Genomic DNA, 24,367 nt, shown 5'->3' on the forward strand with positions numbered 1-24,367 from the left:
CTCAAAAAAAAAAAAAAAATAGAAAGTTTCCCAGGCCTGGAGGACTTTTAATGATTAAATGAGATAATAATGAATGTGAAGGCCCGGAACGCTACCTGATACATACTACTGTGTAATCAATGGTACTTATTTCTATTTTGTCATTATCATCAGTGGTGTAATCACCACCAATGGCACTTATTTTTTTTTAATTCTCATTGGTGATCGAACCACCTACCTGATAGTATTATTGTGAGCAGAGCATTAATGAACAAAAGCAAGTAGAATTCCTAGCAGAGAGCCTGAGACATAAGGCTCAGTCGGTATTCATTTTCTTCCCCCTTCCCTCTCCCTTACTTTGAAGCATTCAGCTCAAATTCAGCCTACATCATGAAGTATTCCCTGCTTCACATTTCCCAAGTCAATACATGTGGCCTTTCCTGTGGCTACGGGGTTGGATGGGAGAAGCGTCATTGCCAAGTGCAGGCTAGTGTGGGAGACCTGAGTTGGCTCAGCTGGCACTGAGCTGCAGGAAGGCATCTAAGCTTGTGCCAGCGTGTTGCCTTGGACTTTGTGCACTTCAGTTGTAGTTGCTATAAGGGAAGGAAGTGGGGTGTCACAGGTTGGGTTTTGCCAAAATAGGCTGAGGTAGAATTTGACGTGAAAGATGTTTATTTAGAAATCAATACCTGTGAAAGGAAGGGGTGGGAGGCAGGATGCATCCCAACAACGGTGATGCCAGCCCAACACAGCCTTGACCAACCCCACAGGAATGTCTGGAGTGACTATTGCTATCAGTGTCCCACAATGGGCTGATAAGGCTGGGCCTTCATCCCCCTCTCTCTATCACTGGACGCAGGCTGCCCTGGAGAGAGCATGACTTCATGACCTGAAGTGGAGGCAGACCCTGCAGTCGCTGACAGCTAATTCTTTTATATTTTCATTTTTTGAGATGGAGTCTTGCTCTGTTGCCCAGGCTGGAGTGCAGTGGCATGATCTTGGCTCACTGCAACCTCCGCCTTCTGGGTTCAAGTGATTCTTCTGCCTCAGCCTCCCGAGTAGCTGGGACTACAGGCACATGCTACCACACTCAGCTAGTTTTTGTATTTTTAGTAGAGACAGGGGTTCACCATATTGGCCAGGCTGGTCTTGAACTTCTGACCTTTTGTTCCGCCCGCCTTGGCCTCCCAAAGTGCTGGGATTACAGGCATGAGCCACAGCACCCGGCCTGATTCTAAGCATACTCTTCACAGCTGAGCAGCAAGTCCTTTTTTGCAGGGGGATCAGAATGGCATATTCCCTGTGTCCACCACAATGGGGGCAAACCAACAGTATAGTAACACATGGCAAACCGTTGAATGTCCCGAACAGTGAATTGCAACTATATCTCAACATGTAAGGAAGAGGACTAGCAGCCATCTCTTGACACAGGATAGTAGGAAAAGTGAGATGAAATGTCTGTGTACCAGACAACTGTACATGTGCGGTAAGAGCAGCTGCCGCAGAGAAAAGAGTGAGTGCAGGAAGAGAAGGGAGGCAGGCCCGGGACCCAAGCCTTGAAGCACTCCTAACAGTTAGACTTGGGTAGAGGAGGAGGAACATCGGAGTAAGGATGAAACCCCCCCAGAAGCGAAAAGAGGGAAGAACATTTTAAGGAGGATGTGTAATCAACTGGGTCAAAGTTCATCATCCACATCATCATCATCATGATATTACTATTCTAGGATGTTGGTTAAGACCACGTGGAGTTATTAAATGGGACCCAGTTTAAGAAATAATAGGCTGGGCCTGGTGGCTCACACCTGTAATCTCAGTATTTCGGGAGGCCGAGGTGGGAGGATCACTTGGGCCCAGGATTTCGAGACCAGCCTGGACAGTACAATGAGACCCCATCTCTACCAAAAATAAAATAAAAACTAGCCAGGCATGGTAGCATGTGCCTATCTATAGTCCCAGCTACTGGGGAGGCTGAGGTGAGAGGATGGCTTGAGCCTGGGAAGTTGAGGCTGCAGTGAGCCGTGGTCGCACCACTGCATTCAAGCCAGGGTGACAGAGTACGACCTTTTCTCAAACAAACAAACAAAAAGAAATGATAATCTAGTGAGAAGTAGTATAACCAGGATGACTCTACATTCTCATTTTGCCTGCGACAGTCTCAGTTTATATCCATTGTCCCACATCTCATCCAATTTAGCATTTGTCTCATATGTTTTTCATTTTTGAACTAAATATTACTCTCAATAGTTCCACTAAAATAATTTGGTTTGAGTTTAGTAGATCTCCACTTTGAACTTCCAGTTTCTACAGAGTTCTCTTTTTGGCTCTCACCTGATTAAATCTGAAAAACAACACTGATAATCTCTCTTTTCCTTACCCTTTCCAGAAATAACATAACTAACCTCCCCATCAAGGAAAGCAGGCAGAGGAACTCATTGATAAAAGGAAATATGCCAGACATCAGCAGTTAGGGACTGCTAACAACCTCAGATCTCATGTAGTGATGGAGGAAGTATCTGACACTGTTCAGCTGCCTGCCACTTGGAGTACTGGCCAGTGGTTCTTTGGCCTGTGAGTTCCATGTGTGTTTCAGAAGCCATCAGGTCAGACTTGGAACCAACCCAAATGCCCATCAATGATAGACCAGATAAAGAAAATGTGGCACATATACACCATGGAATACTATGCAGCCATAAACAAGAATAAGATCATGTCCTTTGCAGGGACACGGATGAAGCTGGAAGCCATCATCCTCAGCAAACTAACACAGGAACAGAAAACCAAGCACCACATGTTCTCACTCATAAGTGTGAGTCGAACAATGAGAACACATGGACACAGGGAGGGGAACATCACACAATGGGGCCTGTTGAGGGGTTGGGGGAAAGGGGAGGGAGAGCATTAGGACAAATACCTAATGCATGTGGGACTTAAAACCTAGATGACGGGTTGATAAGTGCAACAAACCACCGTGGCACATGTATATACCTATGTAACAAACCTGCACATTCAGCACATGTATCCCAGAACTTGAAGTTAAAAAAATTAAAAGAAAAGAAAAGAAGCCATCAGATCACCAGTTAGCAGGGTCAATGGGAAGTGTGGGCAATTATAGGTAAGGTGTACCTGTATAGACATAGGAAATAGAGGCTGAGCAGACCAGCCACAGAAGATATAGAGAGCAGTATGAAAATTCTCACAACAGTGGTTGTATAATTTATGCATGGTGTAAATATACAACCATGTATTGATTGATAATGCTTTTTTATTTTGTTATAAACCTTCTTAGCAGTAATGAGCTAAAATAAATGAAAGTGCATGTTTACTGAAAATTTAGGTACTGGCTGGGCATGGTGGCTTATGCCTGTAATCCCAGTGCTTTGGGAAGCTGAAGCTGGAGGTTCGCTTGCACCCAGGAGTTTGAGGCTGCAGTGAGCTATGATTGCACCACTGCACTCCAGCCTGGGCAACAGAGCAAGACTCCATCTCTAAAAAAAAAAAAAAGTAGGTACTAAATTTGGTGATGTACATGTAACTCGCTCAAAATGTCTATTGATGTTTACCACTGTGAGGGCCACAGTGATATAACTGACCACACAAAACCCAGAAGGCAATGGTCTGTTGAGGAAGCATCAGCATCTACCTCATAAGGCGGTAGTTATTTTAAGAATGTGCTTAAGGACCACGGGTTTACATATAACTCTATTCAACATGATTCTCATGTAGATCAAATGACTGTTCTTCTAAATTCATTTTGCTCAATTTTTATTCCAACTTTCCTTGTGCACATACAAAAAGTGAAGTTGTAGCTATTAAGGTGTTGGCTGCATTAGCCAAACAGTTTAATGATGCCAACCTTATATTGGTGTCCTCAGGTGCTTCAAATAGAAGTTAAATTAATAGTGATACATTTATTTCATCCAATGTATGAAATAAAAATACATTTTTATTTCATATGGAACTGATTTCTGATGAAGACAAAACATCCGACAGCATCATAAACGCTGTTGTAATATAAACTTAAGATAAAATCCTAAGCCCCCTGCCGAATGAACAGACCCCTTCTTGGCCAAGAGGACCCCAGAAAAACCTTAAAACTGAGTTCCTGGCCATGATGGGATGATAGGTCAGACACGTCTTGTTATACCCTCTCCCTTATATGGTTTAGACAGAACTAACCAACACTAATGTTAAAATAGAGACTGTAAGACTGACAGAATACATTCTTTGTGGCAATAAGATATGAAATTATAAACAGGACCTAAGGCCATGCCAGGCAAGGGTTAAGGAGGAAGGGTTGGGGTAGGAGCTTTATGCTAAAGAGGTTGGCTAAAGTTATATGTATGCAACAGGTAACAGGAGGAGTTATGAATATTCATGAAGGTGGTCTTGACGCATGCATATTGAACAAACATGCATATATGACTATGCTCTAACTGTCTCAAGGTTTTTCTTTTTCTCTAGCAGCTAAACAAGCATTGGTCTTGAGATAATATTAAAACAACTACAACTCATCTAGCTCACAGACCCTGACTAACTGAACCTCTGTTCCCCCAGCCGTAACTACAGCTTTAATTGGACAACAGACTGATTTTAGCAACTTTCTCGTGATAAGATCTCCCACCATGGACTGGTTCTGGCCGGTTTACAGAGGCTGTGCACTTGCATGCTTACATGTCCTGAAAAGATCTTCTGTGTATGAGACCTAATTGTAATACATTTAAATGTTAAGTCTCAGCCCAGCGTGGTGGCTCACTCCTGTAATCCCAGCACTTTGGGAGGCCAAGGTGGGCAGATTACTTGAGGTCAGAAGTTCAAGACCAGCCTGGCTAACATGGTGAAACCCTGTTTCTAAATATACAAAACTTAGCCAGGCATGGTGACAGATGTCCATAATCCCAGCTACTTGGGAGGCTGAGGCAGGAGAATCACTTGAACCCAGGAGGCGGAGGTTGCAGTGAGCTGAGATTGCACCACTGCACTCCAGCCTGGGCAACAGAGCAAGACTCTGTCTCAAAATAAAATAAAATAAATGTTAAGTCTCCACTCCAAAGTGAAAATGGGTCATATATGCATGTTTGTTCAATATGCATGCATCAAGACCGCCTTCATGAATATTCATAGCTCCTCCTGTAACCTGTTGAATACATATACTTTGCCAACCTCTTTTTTTTTTTTTTTTTTTTTTTTTTTGAGACCGACTCTCGCTCTATCGCCCAGGCTGGAGTGCAGTGACGCAATCTCGGCTCACTGCAAGCTCAGCCTCCCGGGTTCATGCCATTCTCCTGCCTCAGCCTCCTGAGTAGCTGGGACTACAGGCGCCCACCACCACGCCTGACTAATTTTTTGTATTTTTAGTAGAGATGGGGTTTCATCGTGTTAGCCAGGATGGTCTCAATCTCCTGACCTTGTGATCCGCCTGCCTCGGCCTCCCAAAGTGCTGGGATTACAGGCGTGATACTTTGCCAACCTCTTTAGCATAAAGCTCCTACCCCAACCCTTCCTCCTTCCAAGTACTACCTGTCTCTGGTCTTGGCTGGAGGCTGTGTTTTCCAGCCTGTGGGATGGCCATTTTGCAGGCTGTAACTTTTTATAAGAAATAAAGTCCCCTCTCCTTCTCTAAATGTATAAATTGTGTGTTTTCTAAAGATAACAGTAAGTTCAGTAACAAAGTTTAACGCTGAATATAAAATGACTTGGGTTTTTTTCAGGGATAATAGGAACACAAATTTTAGCAGAGAAAGAATGTGTTAAAAATAGTATTCTTAATTAAGAAACGTATGGAGCAAAAATATCCTTGGGATTGGTTATAGTGCACATGTAATTGATAATTGCATCCATGCATCCAAACAAGCTGTAACACTATATCTATCAAATAGATAGATATTCTATTTGCTATGCTCATGCATATGCAATCCCAGCAATTTGGGAGGCTGAGACAGGAGGATTGCTTGAGCCTAAGAGTTCGAGACCAGGCTGAGCATATAGTGAGACCCCCATCACTACAGAAAATTAAAAAATTAGCTGGGCATAGTGGCATGTGCCTGTTGTCCCAGATACTCATGCGTCTGAGGTAGCAGGATTGCTCGAGCCCGGGAGGTTGAGGCTGCAAGGAGTTGTTGTCATTGTGCCACTGCACTGTGACCTGGAAGACAGAGTAAGACTCTGCTTTAATTTTTTTTTTTTTTTTTTTTTGCTGGGCTTGGTGGCTCACGCTTGTAATCCCAGCACTTTGGGAGGCTGAGGCAGGCAGATTACCTGAGCTCAGGAGTTCAAGACCAGCCTGGCCAACTTGGTGGAACCCCATCTCTACCAAAAATATAAAAATTAGTCAGGCGTGGTGGCGTGTGCCTGTAGTTCCAGCTACTCGAACCTGGGAGGCGGAGGTTGCAGTGAGCGGAGATGGCTCCACTGCACTTCAGCCTGGGCAACAGACCACGACTCCATCTCAAAAAAGAAAAAAAGAAAATGTGAAGAAAGTTTTTGAAGGGCCTTTGATAGTGCACCTAAGTGTCCTAAAACAGGTACTGAATTTTTTTTTTTTTTACAAAGATTGGGTTATTTTGTTGAACATCAGTAGGTAATATTTAATCAAAATATTCAACAAATAGAGCGCCTAAAAATCTTTGGCTTTTGAAGCTTTTAGCAAATTGCAGTTATTGAAAACAAAGCCTGAAAAACAGAAAGGCATCAAAATGTATCCCTAAAAAAAGGATTGAAACAAACTAGAGCTGTAATGGTGAACAATGAACAAACAGGATTTAACTGTGAAATTCTATAATTGTGCTTTGGAATATGTTGACTTGAGAGAAAGCACTTGACATGTTGATAGTGCTCTTTTTTTTTAGTTGAATACATTTAATTTGATAATATTTTAATTAGACAGATTTCTATTCTGTACCTGAATGGAATGAAATTGAGAAGGCCTATGATTTTCAGCATCCACATTTGGCAAAATTTTCAAAAGAAACATAGAGACAACTTTTTACATGAGTTTTGTCTTGTGAAAATATTCGTTGAAGAATGACGTTTTGATTAGAGAGTTTCTGTAAGAATATTTGAGATGAAATAATTACCCATTTTAATTTTTTAGAGTGTAATTGTGAGTCTGGGAGAGGTAGCTCACACACGTAATCCCAGCACTTTGGGATGCAAAGGTGTGAGGATCAATTGAGGCCAGGAATTTGAGACCAGCCTGGGCAACATAAAGAAATCCTGTCTCTACAGCAACAGCAACAACATATTATAAAACAAAAGTAGGCAGGCATGGTGGCACACAGCTGTAGTTCTAGCTACTCAGGAGGCTGAGGCGTGAAGATTGCTTGAGCACAGGAGTTCGAGGTTGCTATGAGCCATGATTACACCACTGCACTTCAGCCTGGGGGACAAAACAACACTCCATCTCAAAAAAAAAAAAAGTAATTGTGACTAAGCATGCTATAGTTAAGATGTATACCATTTATTGAACTTGAGGTGCAGGGTACTCACCTCAATACTATCTCAGTAACTGCAGACATAGTATTTTCTAAATTAAAAATAGTATGGTTTACAGATATGAGATAATTGAAGGTATGAACAATTTCAAATTTCTTAGCCATAAAATGCAAATTTTTCTCTTTTATAAAGACAAGTTTTCACTATGTTGCTCAGGCTGGTCTCAAACTCCTGGGCTCAGGTGATCAGCCCTCCTGGGCCTCCCAAAGTGTTGTGATTACAGGCATGAGCCACCTCACCCAGCCTAAAATGCAAGTTTAAAAATGATTGCAGACCATTTTATTTTAAAGTTTAAAAATAACAAAATCAGCCGAGCATGGTGGCTTATACCTGTAATCACAGCACTTTGGGAGGTGGAGGCAGGCGGATCACTTGAAGCCAGGAGTTTGAGACCGGCCTAGCTAATATGGCGAAACCCCGTCTTTATTAAAAATACAAAAATTAGCCGGGTGTAGTGGCGTGCGCCTGTAATCCCAGCTACTCGGAAGGCTGAGGAAGGAGAACTGCTCAAACAGGGGAGGCGGAGGTTGCTGTGAGCGGAGATCGCACCACTGCACTTTAGCCTGGGTGACAGAGCAAGACTCTGTTTCAAAAAAATACAATAAAATAAAAATAACAAAATCATATTGAAACAATACCTTCTTCACAAAAATATCAGTGATGCATTATAAAACAGGACTAAGAAACTGATTAGACTATGTGAATATGTACCAATAATAATTTCTCCTGCTATTTGAAAATTTTCAGATAATCAATATAAATAACATTTTGCTTAATATACACAGGTGAATGTTATCTTTGTTTTCTAAATAAAGCATTTTACTTTTGACAACGGTTTTTGCACACTAATATAATAAAATCAATTTTTGGTACAAAATAAATATTTCAGAAAAGTTATATAGTTGGTTTCAGAGCTCTCCACTCAAAGTGCATCAACTTGGACAAGAAGTTATGTGGTCACCTTAACTATAGCATATTAGCTTTTGCAGCAGACAGCCTGGATTTTAATCCCAGTTCTAAAACTTAGTAGTTTTGTGACTTTAAACTATTCAATCACTCTCATACTAAGTTTCCTCATCTTTGGTTTTTTGTTTTGTTTTTTTTTTTTTTTTGAGATGGAGTCTCGCTCTGTCGCCCAGGCTGGAGTGCAGTGGTGTGATCTCGGCTCACTGCAACCTCCGCCTCCTGGGTTCAAGTGATTCTCCTGCCTCAGCCTCCCAAGTAGCTGGGACTAAAAGTGTGTGCCACCACACCCAGCTAATTTTTTTTTTGTATTTTTAGTAGACACGGGGTTTCACCATGTTGGCCAGGCTGGTTTTGAACTCCTAACCTCCAGTGATCTGCCTGCCTCGGCCTCCCAAAGTGCTAGGATTAAAGGAGTGAGCCACTGCACCCGATCATAATTTTTGTATTTTTAGTAGAGACGGGGTTTCACCATGTTGGCCAGGCTGGTTTCCAACTCCTGACCTCAGGTGATTGGCCCACCTTGGCCTCAAGTTTCCTCATCTTTAAAATGGTGATGGTAATAATATAAATTCTCTCAGTGGTTTGTTGCAAGGATGAAATGAAATAATGTTTATAAGGCACTTGGTACAGTGCCTTGGAATGTTGCGCTCTCAGTAAACATGAACTATTATCATTGCTGTTGTTATTATGATTAAGAGGCTATATTCATGATTATTGTTAGATTTTCCTTACCATTGACTTGGCGTCCTAACAGCACATTAGTTGCCTGGCCTTGTCTTTATCTAGCAAAGGGATCCAGTGATCAGGAAGATTTGCCAAATTAAATGGTGGCATAGACCAGCATTGGCTTGTCTTGTCTTTTTTATTTTTTTCTTCTTTATTTTATTTTATTTTTTTTTTTGAGACAGAGTCTTGCTCTGTTACCCAGGCTGGAGTGCAGTGGCACAATCTCAGCTCACTGCAACCTCTGCCTCCCAGGTTCAAGCAATTCTCCTGCCTCAGCCTCCTGAGTAGCTGGGATTACAGGTGTGCACCACCACACCTGGCTAATTTTTGTCTTTTTAGTAGAGACGGGGTTTTGCCATGTTGGCCAGACTTAGACCAGCATTTTCAAATTTTTTTTTCTCAGAATACTGCAAGAATACTACAACATTGCAAGGATACTGCATACAGCATTATTGCAGAATCCTGCAAGGTGCTCTGTCAGCAAAAGGTTCTGTTGTCAACTGGTGTTGGGAAACTATAGACATGTGTTATAAATTCATAACACATATTTAGCACTGTAAAATCTCTCCAAAATCCTGCAATAAACACTTTTATTTTGCTTACCCCTCATTTTCCAAATTTATTTGATAATGTAGCCTCTCCTCCTCTCTCTCTTTTGTATGCGTGTGATGCCTTCAACATAATAGAGAGTATTCTACAAAACATTTTGTAAAACATCGATCTAGTATAACATTTTCATTTTACGAATGAGAGGCTCAACTGAGAGAAAGACTTTCCTAAGGCCACACAGTAATAGTGGATATGTAGACCTACATGCCAGGGCTCCAAATCCTTGTGCTTTTTCTTTTAGGGAAGTCTCTTTGTATGTAATAATCTTTGTGCATGGATACATTAATGTGGGCTGTATATTGATAAGTAGGTGTGTGATACCTTTGACATTTCGAGGACAAGGACATTTTATAACAGCCAGAGGGTTTTTTTTTTTTTTTTTTTTTTGAGTGGAGTCTGGCTCTGTCACCCAGGCCGGAGTGCAGTGGCGTGATCTCGGCTCACTGCAACCTCTGCCTCCCGGGTTCAAGCGATTCTCCTGCCTCAGTCTCCTGATTAGCTGGGATTACAGGCGTGCACTACCACGCCCGGCTAACTTTTGTATTTTTAGTAGAGGCGGGGTTTCACCATGTTGCCCAGGCTGGTCTCGAACTGCTAACCTCAGGTGATCCCCCCACCTCGGCCTCCCAAAGTGCTGGGATTACAGGCGTGAGCCACCGCGCCCGGCCGGGTTTTTTTTTTTTTTTAATTGTGAAACCTACAGTTTTAACAACCTCCATGCTCTCTGGGACTGAAGGTTTCCGCTCATAGCCAGCAGGCAGGGACCACAGACCGCAGTAATGGAAAATGGTCTCTTGAACTGACACCAGATGAATGCCAGAGGGCGCTCTTTCCTAAGCGGTACCAATTTAGAGTCCCTAAGCAGGAAGGCACAAAACCAACAAGTTTCAAGGAGACGGAGGAAGAGAGAAAACACCGTTTCTGGAGGAAGTATAATAATGTTTAAGATATAAAGCCATGGACGAGAAGTTAGAAAAGAAAGAAAGACAGAATAGCACTATATCAATATATAAAACAGTTTCGTAATCAACAAAACTAAGATTATAAACCAGGCGCCGTGGCTCAGGTCCGTAATCCCAGCACTTTAGGAGGCCGAGGCGGGCAGATCACTTGAAGCTAAGATTTCTAGATGAGCCTGGGCAACATGGCAAAACACCGTCTCTACCAAAAATACAAAAATTAGCCAGGCGTGGTGGCACACGCCTGTAATTCCAGCTACTTGGGAGGTTGAGGTAGGAGAATCGCTTGAACCCAGAAGGCAGAGGTTGCAGTAAGCCGAGATCACGCCACTGAACTCCAGCCTGAGCGACAGAGCAAGACTGTCACAAAAACAAACAAGCAAAAAAACGAAGATTATAAACAAAAACATGTAAATGCAAAAAAAGTTTTTAATGCATAGGAATGATAAAAAGCCAACATGCAATTATATATATAATTGCATATTATAAACAATTATAATTAAATAAGTATGTAATTAGTTTTATATTATAATTATATAATATATGCATACATACATATAACCTGTACAAATCTATGAAACCACCAAGTCTCCAACAGCCAAAATGTCAAGTTCATATTTAGAGGAAATAATATAGAAATAATTGCTAAGGACCCCATCTCTAAAAAATAAGAAGGGAACAGAAATTCCTGATACTTATTGAGCACATATTACGTATTTGGTACCTTATGTCCACTTTTAACACTTAAGCTTATGACGTAGTTATTATTAGAATACCGTCCTCATTTTTCTGGTTTTTTTCAACAGGGTCTTTGTCGCCCAGACTGGGTGCAGTGGCGTGATCATGGTTCATACCAATCTCAAACTCCTGAGCTCAAGCAATCCTCTTGCCTCAGCCTCTGAGTAGCTAGGACTAGAGGCATGTGCCTCTATGCCTGGCTAATTTAAAAAAGGAAATTTTAGAGGTGGGGTCTTGCTATGTTGCCCAGACTGGTCTGGAACCCCTGTCCTCAAGTAATCTTCCCATCTCAGCCTCCCAAAGTGCTGGGATTATAGGTGTGAGCCACCGTGCCCGGCCTTGTCCTCATTTTACACATGAGGAAACTGAAGCTTAAAGGCTTATGTAACTTGTCCAAGTTCACAGTGCTAAGTGAAAGAGACAGCTGAGACTTCAAGGTCTTCTTCCAGAGGACCCAACTACTCCCTGCTTCTTTCCCATGGCTTATAAAGCCCTGTGTGGCCTGGTTTCCACTTACCTCTCCAGCCTTCCTCATCACTCATCTCTGAAAAGACCATGTTCCCTGCCTAGGACCCACTTCCCTCCATCTTTGCCTGACTCAATGTTACCCGTCCTACTGGCTCAGCTTAGACATCACTTCCTTCAGGAAGTCTTCTCTGTTCTCCAAGCCTGGATTAGGTGACCTTTCTTTGTGGGTGTTCGGCTCCCCATCATCTCACCACACTGTATGGCAACTGTCCACTTCCTGATCTGTGTGGGGAGAGCAGAGAGTAGATTTGGCTTGCTCCCCACTGCATTTCCCAGTCCTGGCACAATGCCTGCCACGTAGTAAGTTCTCTATACACAGAGACTCCTCTGCTTAAAACATTTCTTAGAGAACCACATGTGAAGAGCAAATGTCATCAACTCTGCCACCAGCAGATGGTTATTGGCTGCCATTCTGGTATCTGGCATTGGTGGTTCATAAGGCATGTTTGCTGTGATTTTGCTTATGTTTGAGTAGTTTAATGAACATTATTAACATATTATATATCTGATACATATAAAGAGTGTTGAAAGTCCCAGTAAGAAGTGACATAGGGTTACAATAGAAATGAAATTAGAGCCAGGTGCAAAGGCTCAGGCCTGTAATCCCAGCAGGTTGGGAAGCCGAGGTGGGAGGATTGCTTAAACCCAGGAATTTGAGACCAGCCTGAGCAACATAATGAGACCCCATCTCTACAAAACATTTTTTTTTTAAATTAGCTGGGCATGGGCCGGGTGCGGTGGCTCACGCCTGTAATCCCAGCACTTTGGGAGGCCGAGGCGGGTGGATCACGAGGTCAGGAGTTCGAGACCAGCCTGGCCAACATAATGAAACCACATCTCCACTAAAAATACAAAAATTAGCCGGTCATGGTGGCACGTGCCTGTAGTCCCAGCTACTCGGGAGGCTGAGGCAGGAGAATCGCTTGAAACCAGGAGGTGGAGGTTGCAGTGAGCCGAGATCGTGCCACTACACTCCAGCCTGGGAGACAGAGAGAGACTCTGTCTCAAAAAAAAAGAAAAAAAATATTAGCTGGGCATGATGGCATACGCCTGTTGTCCCAGCTACTTGAGAGGCTGAGGTGGGAGGATTGCTTGAGCCCAAGAGGTTGAGGCTGCAGAGAGTCATGCTTATGACACTGCACTCCAGCCTGGGTGACAAAGTGACCCTGTCTCTCAGAAAAAACAAAAAAGAAAAAGAAAAAAGAAATAAATGAAATTAGAAATAAATAAATATGAAAATTATCAGGATTGTACAAAATATGTATGAATAGTTAAGAGTAGTAAACGTTCTAATGGACGAACACTAAATCATGCAGCGTGTGAAGAAAGCTGCATCAATGAAGGTCAAAAACATCTATAAGAACCATATATTTTGACTGGGGAAATGCGTGTCTTAGGCTAATTTCCAGAGCACTTATTTTTGGCCGGTCAAGGTGGAGTTAGAGGTCTCTGTCCACTTTCCAGAAGTATTTTTTTAATCCTTTATGACACAGGATGGCCCTGAGTTTCTCCAACATCTATTATTGTGACATCGTGAATTTAAAGATGTTATGGCAAAGAGCTAAAATAATCAATGTTTATGAAGGAGGGTCACATCTAAAAAATAAAACAAAAAACAATGCAGAAAATTCCTCCTATTGTGTATCCCCTTACCCCATTTCTACAGGATTTGAGAAGGTATTATCTAGATTTTGCAATGTATTACCATCTCCTGAATGCCTATTACAGGTCAGGCACTTTTATTTTATTTTATTTATTTATTTTTGAGACGAAGTTTCGCTCTGTCACCCAGGCTGTAGTGCAGTGGCGTGATCTTGGCTCACTGCAACCTCCGCCTTTGGGTTCAAACCATTCTCTTGCCTCAGCCTCCCGAGTAGCTGAGATTACAGGCAAGCGCCACCATGTCCAGCTAATTTTTGTATTTTTAGTAGAGACAGGGTTTCGCCATGTTGGCCAGGCTGGTCTCGAACTCCTGGCCTCAGGTGATCCGCCCGCCTCGGCCTCTCAAAGTGCTGAGATTACAGGTGTGAGCCACTGTGCCTGGCTTAGGTCAGGCACTTCTAAACATTTTTTTCATTTCATTCATACATCCCTGTGAGACAGATACTGTCTCATTCTGCAGATTGGGAAACTAGGGCCCTGAAAAGTTAAGTAACTTTCCCAAAGTCACACAACGAGGAAGTGTTTATGCTGGAATTGGAAGTATCCAATATGCTCCTTACAGTCCACCAGCCTTCCTCTATTATCTAATGTCATTCTCACAACAATCACGTGAATGAAGTTAAGAAAATTATTCCCCCACTTCTCAGATGAAAACAGTGAAACCCAGGAATGTTCACGGTTTCACTATGTAGTGAGTAGAGATAGATGTGAACTCACATCTTGTGTCCCTAGGTCCAGTGCTCTCTCCAGGTCACCATATCTTTATTTCTTCATTGGTTGGTTAAAGGCTAGTGGTTGGAGCTTTTCCAGGGATTAGTCCTTCTTAGTGGCTGTGGAGTATGTGCCTGAGGTAGGGAGGGACTGGCCTGCTCTGTTGTTGGGATAAGGGAAGGAACAGCAGATACCCCACTAGAAGAAATGTTAGAAGATGTCCTTCATGATAACAGATGAAAATCTGGAACTACACAAAGGAATGAAGAGCACTGGATATGGTAACTACATGGGTAAAATGCACAAGATTTTTTTTCTTATAATTTAAATCTTTATAAGATATTGGCTTAAAAAAATAATAACATTGTATTGTGCAGTTTATAACATGTAGAAAAAATGCATGGCAACAATAGTGGTATGGTTTGAATGTGCTTCATTCAAAATTCATGGTGAAACTTAATCTCCACTGTGGTGGTATTAAGAGGTGGGGTTTTTGGGGAAATGATTAAGTCATGAGGGCTTTGGCCTCATGAATGGATTAATGCCATATAAAAGGTCTGGGATGGGAGAGGTGGCTCATACCTGTAATCCCAGCACTTTGGGAGGCTGAGGCGGGTAGATCACTTGACTCCAGGAATTCAAGACCAGCCTGGCCAACATGGCGAAACCCCGTCTCTGTAAAAAATACAAAAATTAGCCAGGTGTGGTGGTGTGCATCTGTGGTCCCAGTTACTCAGGAAGCTGCAGCAGGAGGATTGCTGGAGCCTGGGAGGTTGAGGCTGCAGTGAGCCGTGATAGTGCCACTGCACTCTAGCCTTGGTGACAGAGTGAGACCCTGCTTCCAAAACAAACAAACAAAAAGAAGGTGGACTGTAACAGGTTAAAGATGTATTACTATAAAACCTAAAGCAACCACTAAAATAACAAAACAAAGAGTTATATTTAATAAGCCAACAAAGGCAATAAAATAGAATCATTAAAATGCTCAATTCATACTAATTTATTACTTTTTCCTTTTTTTCTTTTTCCTCTTTATGTGGAGGTTTTCTGGAAAGCCAGAAAACCTGCTAGACAAATTCTAAAAGGGCTGTAACACTGACTTTTTCCTTTTTTGAATCATGCTTTTGCCCTAAATCCCATAGATTTTCTCCTATATTTTTTCTAAAAGTGTTATAGTTTTACATTTTATATCTAAGTCTGTGGCCCACTTTGAGTTTTTTTAATACGGTGTGAGATTTAGATTGAAGTTCATTTTCTTTTGCTTACAGTTGTCCAGTTGTGCCAACACCATTTGTTAAAAAGGCTATCGTTCCTCCATTGATTTGCTGTTGTATCTTTGTCAAAAATCAGTTGGAATAGCAAACTATATGTTACATGTACTCTGCCATAATAAAAAAAGAAGAAAAAAAAACCAGATGGGTTCTTTCTTCTGTTGCATTGATCTGTATGTCTGTATTTCCACCAATATCACATGGTCTTTATTACTGTAACTACATATTAGGGCTTAATATCACATACAGTAATTCCTCCCGCTTTATTCTTCTTTTTCAAGAATAAGCTTGTCTATTTCTACAAAAAGCCTTACTGGGATTTTGATAGGAATTGCATTACATCTATAGATTAGTTTGGGAAGAATTGCTATCTTTACTATGTTGTGTATTCTAATGCATAAATATGCTATGGCACTCCATTTATTTCAGTCTTCTTTGATCTCTTTCATTAGTATTTTGTAATTTTCACCATACAGATCCTGTATGTGTTTTGTTAAGTTTATATCTAAGTATGTACTGTTCTTCGGAACAATTATAAATGGTATAGTGTTTTTCATTTTGGTTTCCACATGCTCTCTGTTAATATATAGAAATGCATTTGGCTTTTGCACGTTAATCTTGAATCCTGCAACCTTTCAAGCTCACCTATTAGTTGTAGAGGGTTTTTTGTTGTTTATTTGCTTGGTAGATTCATTAGGCTTTTCTATATAGAAAAGCATGCCATCTTCAGGTAAGGACAGATTTATTCTTCCTTTCTAATCGGTATTCTTTTTATTTCTTTTTCTTGTCTTATTGTGTTGTGTTTCCAGTACTATGTTGAATGAGTGATGAGAATGAACATCCATGCCTGGTTTCTAAACAGGTGGAAGCCAGTTACTCTTTCACCATTAACTGTGATGTTACTTGTAGGGTTTTTGTAGATGCCTTTTATCAAGTTAAGGTAGTTCCCCTATCGTGCTAACTTGCTGAAAGGTTTTGTTTTGTTTTTTTTTTTAATATAAATGGGTGTTGGATTTTGTCAAATGTTTTCTCTGTGTCAATGAATATGATAATATGATTTTCTTTCTTGAGCCTATCGATAGGGTGAATTACATTGGTTTTTGAGTATTGAACCACCCTTGAATACAGGCATACCTTTTTTACTGTGCTTTGCAGATATTATGTTTTTTACAAATTGAAGATTTGTAGCAACTCTGCATTGAGCAAGTCTATCAGCACCATTTTTCCAACAGCATGTGCTCACTTTGTGTCTCTGTGATAGCATGTTTTAACAATAAAATATTTTTTAAAGTACGTACATTGTTTTATAGACATAATGCTATTGCACACTTAATAGACTACAGAATGCTATCAACATAAGCATTTTATATGCACTCTTTCTCCTTTTTTTTGTGAAGGCTTTCCAGAAAACCTGCTAGACAAATTCTAAAAGCTGTCACACTGACTTTTTCTTTTTGTGACTCACTTTATTGCAATATTTGCTTTATTGTGATGGTCTGGAACTGAACCTGCATCATCTCCCAGCTATGCCTGTACTGTGATGGCTAATTTTATGTCTCAACTTCACTGGCCATGGGTGCTCAGATTAAACATTATTTTTGGGTCTGTGAGGATGTTTCCAGGTGACGTTATCATTTGAATCAGTGAACTCAATAAGTAGATTGCCTGCCCTGATGTGGGTGAGCATGATCCAATTCATTGAGGGCCTGAATAGAACAAGAGGTGGAAAAAGAAGAAAACTGCCCTTTTTGCTTCCTGTTTGCTTGCCTGAATTGAGACATTTCATCTCATCTTCTCCAGCCCTTTGGCTGGGATTTATACCACTGGCTCCCTGGTTCTCAACCTTTCAAGCTCAGACTGAATTACACTAACAGTTTTCCTGGGTTTCCAGCTTACAGATGACACATCATGGGACTTCTCAGCCTCCATAATTCCATGAGCCTATTCCTCAATTCCTTGTGTGTCTCTCTCTCCCTCTTTCTCATCTCCTACTGGTTCTGTTTCTCTAGAGAACCCTGACAAGTACAAATACCTGGAATAAATCCTACTTGATCACGGTGTATAGTCGTTTACATAAAATATTATATTTTATTTGCTAATATTTTGTGGAGTAGTTTTTGTGCCTATGTTCATAAGCGATACTGGTCTGTAGCTCCTTCCTCCCTCCCTTCCTCGCTCCCTTCCTTCCTTCCTTTCTTCTTTTCTTCCTTCCTTCCTTTCCTTCCCTCCCTTCCTCCCTTCCTTCCTCCCTCCCCCTTCCCTTCTCCTCCCTCCTTCCCTTCCCTTTCTCTCCCTCCCTCCCTCTCTTCCTTCCTTCCGATACTGTCTTAGAATTTTGTACCAGGATAATAATCGCCTTATAAAATGAGTTGGGAAGTGTTTCCTTCTCTTATTTTCTGGAAGAGATGGTGTAAAATCTTTTTCAAATGTTTGGTAGAATTCTCAGTAAAACTACATGGGCCTGGAGATTTATTTTTTTGAGAGCTTTATAGTTATAAACCCAATTTATTTAATGGTTATAGGACTATTCCGATTATATTGGTTCAGTTTTGATCATTTGTGATTTTGTGGTTTGTGGCCTATAGTTTGTAGAATTGGTTCATTTCTTCTATGTTGTTGAATTTATGAGCATAAAGTTGTTTATAGTATTCCTTTTATTCTTTTTTTTAAATGTTTGTGGGTACAAAGTAGGTGTGTATATTTATGGGTACATGAGATGTTTTGATACAGGCATGCAATGTGAAATAAGCACACCATGGAGAATGAGGTATCCATCCCCTCAAGCATGTATCCACTGAGTTACAAACAATCCAATTACACTCTGAGTCATTTTAAAATGTACAATTATTAGTGACTATAGTCATCCTATTGTACTATCAAATAGTAGGTTTTATTCATTTTATTTTTTTGGGGGGATCCATTAACCATTCCCACCTCCCCACCATTCCCACCTCCCCACCTCCCCCCGCTACGCTTCCCAGCCTCTAGTAATCATCCTTCTACTCTTTATGTCCATTAGTTCAATTGTTTTGATTTTTAGACCCCACAAATAACTGAGAACATGTGATGTTAGTTTTCCAGGGCCTGGGTTATTTCACTTAACATAATGACCTCCTGTTCCATCCATGTGATTGCAAATGACAGGATCTCATTCTTTTTATGGCTGAATAGTATTCCATTGTGTATCTGTACCACATTTTCTTTATCCAGTCATCTTTTGATGGACACTTAGGTTACTTCCAAATCTTAGCTGTTGTAAACACTGCTGCGAGAAACATAGGAGTGCTGATATCTCTTTAATATACTGATTTCCTTTCTTTGGGGTATATACCCAGCAGTGGAATTGCTGGATCATATGGTAGCTCAATTTTTAGCTATTTGAGAAACCTCCAAACTGTTCTCCATAGTGATTGTACTAATTTACATTCCCACCAACAGTGTACAAGGGTTCCCTTTTGTCCACATCCTTGCAAGCATTTGTTATTGCCTGTCTTTTGGATATAAGCTATTTTAACTGCGGTGAGATGATATTCCATTGTCGTTTTGATTTGCATTTCTCTGATGACCAGTGATGTTGAGCACCTTTTCATATGCCTATTTGCCATTTATATGTCTTATGAGTAATGTCTATTCAAATCTTTTGCCCATTTTTTTAAATAGATTTATTCTTAGAGTTGTTTGAACTCCTTATATACTTTGGTTATTAATCCCTGGTCACATGGGCAGTTTGCAAATATTTTCTCCCATTCTGTGGGTTGTCTCTTCACTTTGTTGATATTAGGTAAAGCAAATCGTCTCATATATGTATGTGTCCTCAAATATTATAAACATTTTTAAATTTTAAAAAAGTAATTTAGTTTTAAATTTTTAAAAATTTAAATAAATGGTATCAGAGTGGATGTATTTTCCTGTGCTTTTTTGCACACCATTGTTTTAGACATTTATCTGTGTTGACACATATAGTACTAATTCATTCAACTGTTATGTAACACTGTATTTTATAAATGTAACACAATTCATCCATTCTGTTGAACACTCATAGCTTGTTTCCATTTTTTTAACACTCATTACAGACAATACAGAAATAAACATTCTTGTAGATTTCTCTTCAAACATAGTGTGAGATGTATATCCTAAGATTAGAATTACTCAGTCATAAGGTGTCAGCAGCTTTGATCTTACTAAATATTACTATTGCTTTTCAAAGTAGTTGTGCCAATTTATATTCCTACCATAAATGAGACTGCATTCCTCATCACCGCCATCATTTATCGCTGTAAGCCTTTTCCATTTTTGGTAATCTGCTGCATGTGAAGTACAATACCTTACAGTTTTATTCTGCATTCCTCTGACCATAGTGAGATTGATCTTATGAATGTATTGGTCATTCGGGTTTCCTTTTCTGTGAATCACCTATTAATATTCTTTGCTCGTTTTTGAACTTACCTGTTTTTCTTATTGACTTATGAAACCTACTTATATTTTCTGAATATTAATCCTGTGTTGGTTATATGCACTATGAATGTCTTCTCCCAGACTGTAAGTTGTCTTTCTGATTTGTATGCGGTCTTTTGATTAGTTATATTGGAACTATCTCTCCCATGTTATTTTTGTGCTTTGTATTAACTTTGCTTTTTCTAAGCTTCTTTCCTTCTTTCCCTGTTTCACTGATCACGTTTCCCCCTTCTACTGGTTTGGATGTTAGACATTCTAATTCTTTTTGAGTCACCCTAAAAATATATATTTTAATTTATATACAGTATAATTCATTTTTGTTGTACAGCTCTGAGTTTTGACAAATGCAGAGCTGTGTAAACACTACTACAATTAAGATGCCAAAGAGTTTCATCATGCCTCAAATTCCCTCTTAGTACCCCTTTATATATCCCTCCTCTCACCCCCACCCATGCTAATTACTGATCTGTTTTCCACTCTTAGTTTGCCTTTTGCATAATGTAATGTAGGAATTATACTGTATGTAGCCTTTTGACTTTGGCTTCTTTCACTTAGAATAATGAACTGCAGAGTTATTTGTGTTGTTGAATGTATCAATAGTTCATTCCTGTATATTGCTGAGTAGTAGTATTCCATTACACAGATGTACCATTATTTACCCATTCAGCAGTTGAAGGACATTTGGGTTGTTTCAGGTTTTTGGCAATTATAAATAAAACTACCATAAACATTTACATACAGGCTTTTGTGTGAGAATTAGTTTTCATTCCTCTTGGAAAATACCTAGGGGTGAGATTTCTCGGTACCCTTAAATTTTAATATGCATACAGTCCAAAGTTAGTATATACTTTATTCCCCTTTTGAATAAAACAAAGATCGTAATACATTTTAACTCCAAACTTTTACCTTCCATCTTCCATGTTAGCTTGTCTAGTATTTTAGCGCTACTCTTATTGTAATCTTCCCCAACAAAATCAGTAATTTTTATTTTTAGTCAATACTTATTTAGGTATATGAATATATTTCATCAATTACTTTGGTCATCATTGCTTCTTGCATCCCACTCCTTCCTTCTAAAAAGCACATTTTAGGCCAGGCGCAGTGGCTCATGCCTATAATCCCAGCAGTCTGGGAGGCCGAGGTGGGCGGATCACTTGAAGTCTGGAGTTCGAGACCAGCCTGGCCAACATGGTGAAACCCCATCTCTACTAAAAATGCAAAAATTAGCCAGGTGTGGTGGCAGGCCCCTGTAATCCCAGCTACTAGGGAGGCTGAGGCAGGAGAATCGATTGAACCCAGGAGATGGAGGTTGCAGTGAGCCGAAATGGTGCCACTGCACTCCAGCCTGGGTGACAGAGCGAGACTCTGTCTCAAAAAAAAAAAAATAAAATAAAATAAAATAAATAATAAAATAAAATAAAATAAAATAAATAATAAAATAAAATAAAATAAAATAAAATAAAATAAAATGTACATTTTAATGATGTGCTTTAGAACAATAAATTAGAAATTAAATTAGCAGAATGTTCTAGTGTATACTAGAGCCTGATATGCCCAAAATACTCATTCCTAGATGACAGAATCTAGTGATCTGTTTTAGGTAGGAATTATATATACTGGTCTGAAATAATCTTTTCTTGTTCCTTTTAATTGCAAAGGAAGTGACTCTCCATTTATTAGTTCCTACACGAGAGTAGGGTGAAAAGGCTAATAGAGGCCTCATGCATTCAAAGAGGCTTGAGGTTTTCAACCTCAAATGTTTTGGTTAAAACATTTGACCTGTTTATATCTAATTTCCTCTTAAACAATCACATGCAAAACCATATTGATTAAGTAGGATACTTGAAATCCCCGAACATTATATAAATTATGTTAAAAATTTAATATGTTTGAAAGATAAAGAGGAAAATGCTTATACAGTTATCTTTCTGCCTCATAATCCTTAACTCAAAGAGGAATTAGAAATAAACCTTTGAAAGATGCTAATTCCATAGTCTGAATTGCTGCTTGTGTTTTAGGACAGAAGTCTAATTCATTATGTAGGCCTGATTCTAAGAAAATTTGTCTTTGCTTCTCACTTGTGTTATCTTTTAAAAATCCAGCAAATTCCATACTGTCCTTTTAGGTATAATGTTAACCATTACAAATAATTTTTTTTTATAAGAAGTCTCACACTGTCACCCAAGCTGGAATGCAGCGGCATGATCTCGGCTTACTGCAACCTCCGCCTCCCGGATTGAAGCGATTCTCCTGCCTCAGTCTCCCGAGTAGCTGGGACTATAGGCACACGCCACCATGCCTAGCTAATTTTTGTATTTTTAGTAGAGACGGGGTTTCACTATGTTGGCAAGGCTGGTCTTGAACTCCTGACCTGGTGATCCGCCCACCTTGGCCTCCTAAACTGCTGGAATTACAGGCGTGAGCCACCGCGCCCAGCCTGAAGAATCTTATGACCACTTTTAAAAATGCTTTCACAAGATATTCACATACCAATGATTTAAACAAATCAACAAAGGAAAAATTTCTTTGTACTTAATAAAAAATTCTTACTATCTGCCAAATGTTTAAAAAAATAACTTCTGACATATAGGCTGAGCGCGGTGGCTCACGCCTATAATCCCAGCACTTTTGGAGGCCGAGGCGGGCAGATCACTTGAGGTCAGTAGTTCGAGACCAACCTGGTCAGCATGGTGAAACCCCGTCTCTACTAAAAATACAAAAATTAGCCAGGTGTGGTGGCGCATGCCTGTAATCCCAGCTACCCGGGTGACTGAGACAGGAGAATAGCTTGAATCCAGGAGACGGAGGTTGCAGTGAGGCAAGATTGCGCCACTTCACTCCAGCCTGGGTGACAGTGAAACTCTGTCTCAAACAAAAACAAACCAACAGAACAAACTTCTGACATATAGTTAATGAAAAGAAAATGCGTTTATGCACAGAAGGGATTTTTAAATTAACACAAAACAATTGAATATCTAAAAGCAACTCGTGCCGATATTTATATTGCTTTCAACTTAAGAATCTCTCATTGGCTATTTCAGACTAAGAAATCTGAGAAAGATTTCATCTCTAAATAGGCACACAATATATAAAGATGTACTTTGGGACAATAACTACATAAAGGAGGAGAGGTAGAGCTGTATGGAAGCAGTTTTTTATATATACTATTGAAGCTAAATTAGTATTAATTCATACTAGTTTGTTGTAAACTTAAGATGCCCATCATAATCCCCAGGGTAACTACTAAGAAAAAATCCCTAAAAGATATATATGAAAAGAAGCCAGGCGAGGTGGCGTGCACCTATACTCCCAGCTACTCAGGAGGCTGAGGAGGGAGGATCACTTGAACCCAGGAGCTCTAGTCTAGCCTGGGTAACACAGTGATACTTTGCTTCTATTTAAAAAAAAAGATATGCATAAAAGGAAGTGAGAAGAGAATCAAAACGGTATACTACAAAAAAAAAATCAATCAAATACAACAGAAGGGGAGATTTACTCATCCTTCCCTGGTTGGATGTATACATGAGGCATATAATAGTCCCCCCCCTATAAGCAGTTTTGTTTTCCCTGGGTACAGTTACCTGTGGTCAGCATGGTCCAAGAATATTACATGGAAAATTCCAGAAATAAACAATTCCTAACTTTCAAATTCCATGCCATTCTGAATAGCATGATGGAATCTCATGCCGTCCTGCTCCATCCCACCCAAGATGCAAATCATTCCTTTGTCCAGCACATCCATACTGTATATACCACCCGTTAGTCACTTAGTAGCCATCTTGGTTATCAGATCAACTGTTGCAGTACTGCAGTGCTTCTGTTCAAGTAACCCTTGTTTTAATTAATAATGGCCCCAAAGCACAAGAGTAGTAATGCTAGCAAATTGTTACAATTGTCCTATTTTATTGTTGTTAATCTCCTACTGTGTCTAATTTATAAATGAAGTATAGGTATGTATTTATAGGAAAAAATGTATATATAGGGTCTGGTACTATCCGTGGTTTCAGGCATCTACCAGGGGTCTTGGAACATACTCTCCTCAGATAAGGGGGGACTGCTGTACAAGCTGTTAAACTGTTTTTCTCTTGTGAATCTATCTTTTGTTACAAGAGTCCATCACAATTAAAAACTATGAAGGGTAGAGAGAAAATTATCTTTCCTCCCCTAGAGTTTCTGGTGATGAGGATAGGATCTCTGGGGTACCCTGCTCACTCTGGAACCTGCCAATGGGATCCCGGGGAAACTGACAGAAGCTGGCTAAGGGTAAGAATT

At 40.1% G+C, this 24,367-nt stretch overlaps 1 non-coding gene and 1 pseudogene across 1 annotated transcript; both read right to left on the bottom strand.

Moving 5' to 3' along the window:
- Nucleotides 1-15,407: 15,407 nt before the first annotated feature.
- Nucleotides 15,408-15,467, bottom strand: LOC129025530 (U7 small nuclear RNA). The gene has a single exon (XR_008497280.1). It is a non-coding gene; the product is annotated as a U7 small nuclear RNA (small nuclear RNA).
- A 1,566-nt stretch (nucleotides 15,468-17,033) lies between these two features.
- Nucleotides 17,034-17,083, bottom strand: LOC129025536 (U7 small nuclear RNA; annotated as a pseudogene).
- Between the last annotated feature and the right edge of the window lie 7,284 nt (nucleotides 17,084-24,367).

The sequence above is a fragment of the Pongo pygmaeus genome, chromosome X (assembly GCF_028885625.2).
Source record: "Pongo pygmaeus isolate AG05252 chromosome X, NHGRI_mPonPyg2-v2.0_pri, whole genome shotgun sequence".
Classification (NCBI taxonomy): Eukaryota; Metazoa; Chordata; class Mammalia; order Primates; family Hominidae; genus Pongo; species Pongo pygmaeus.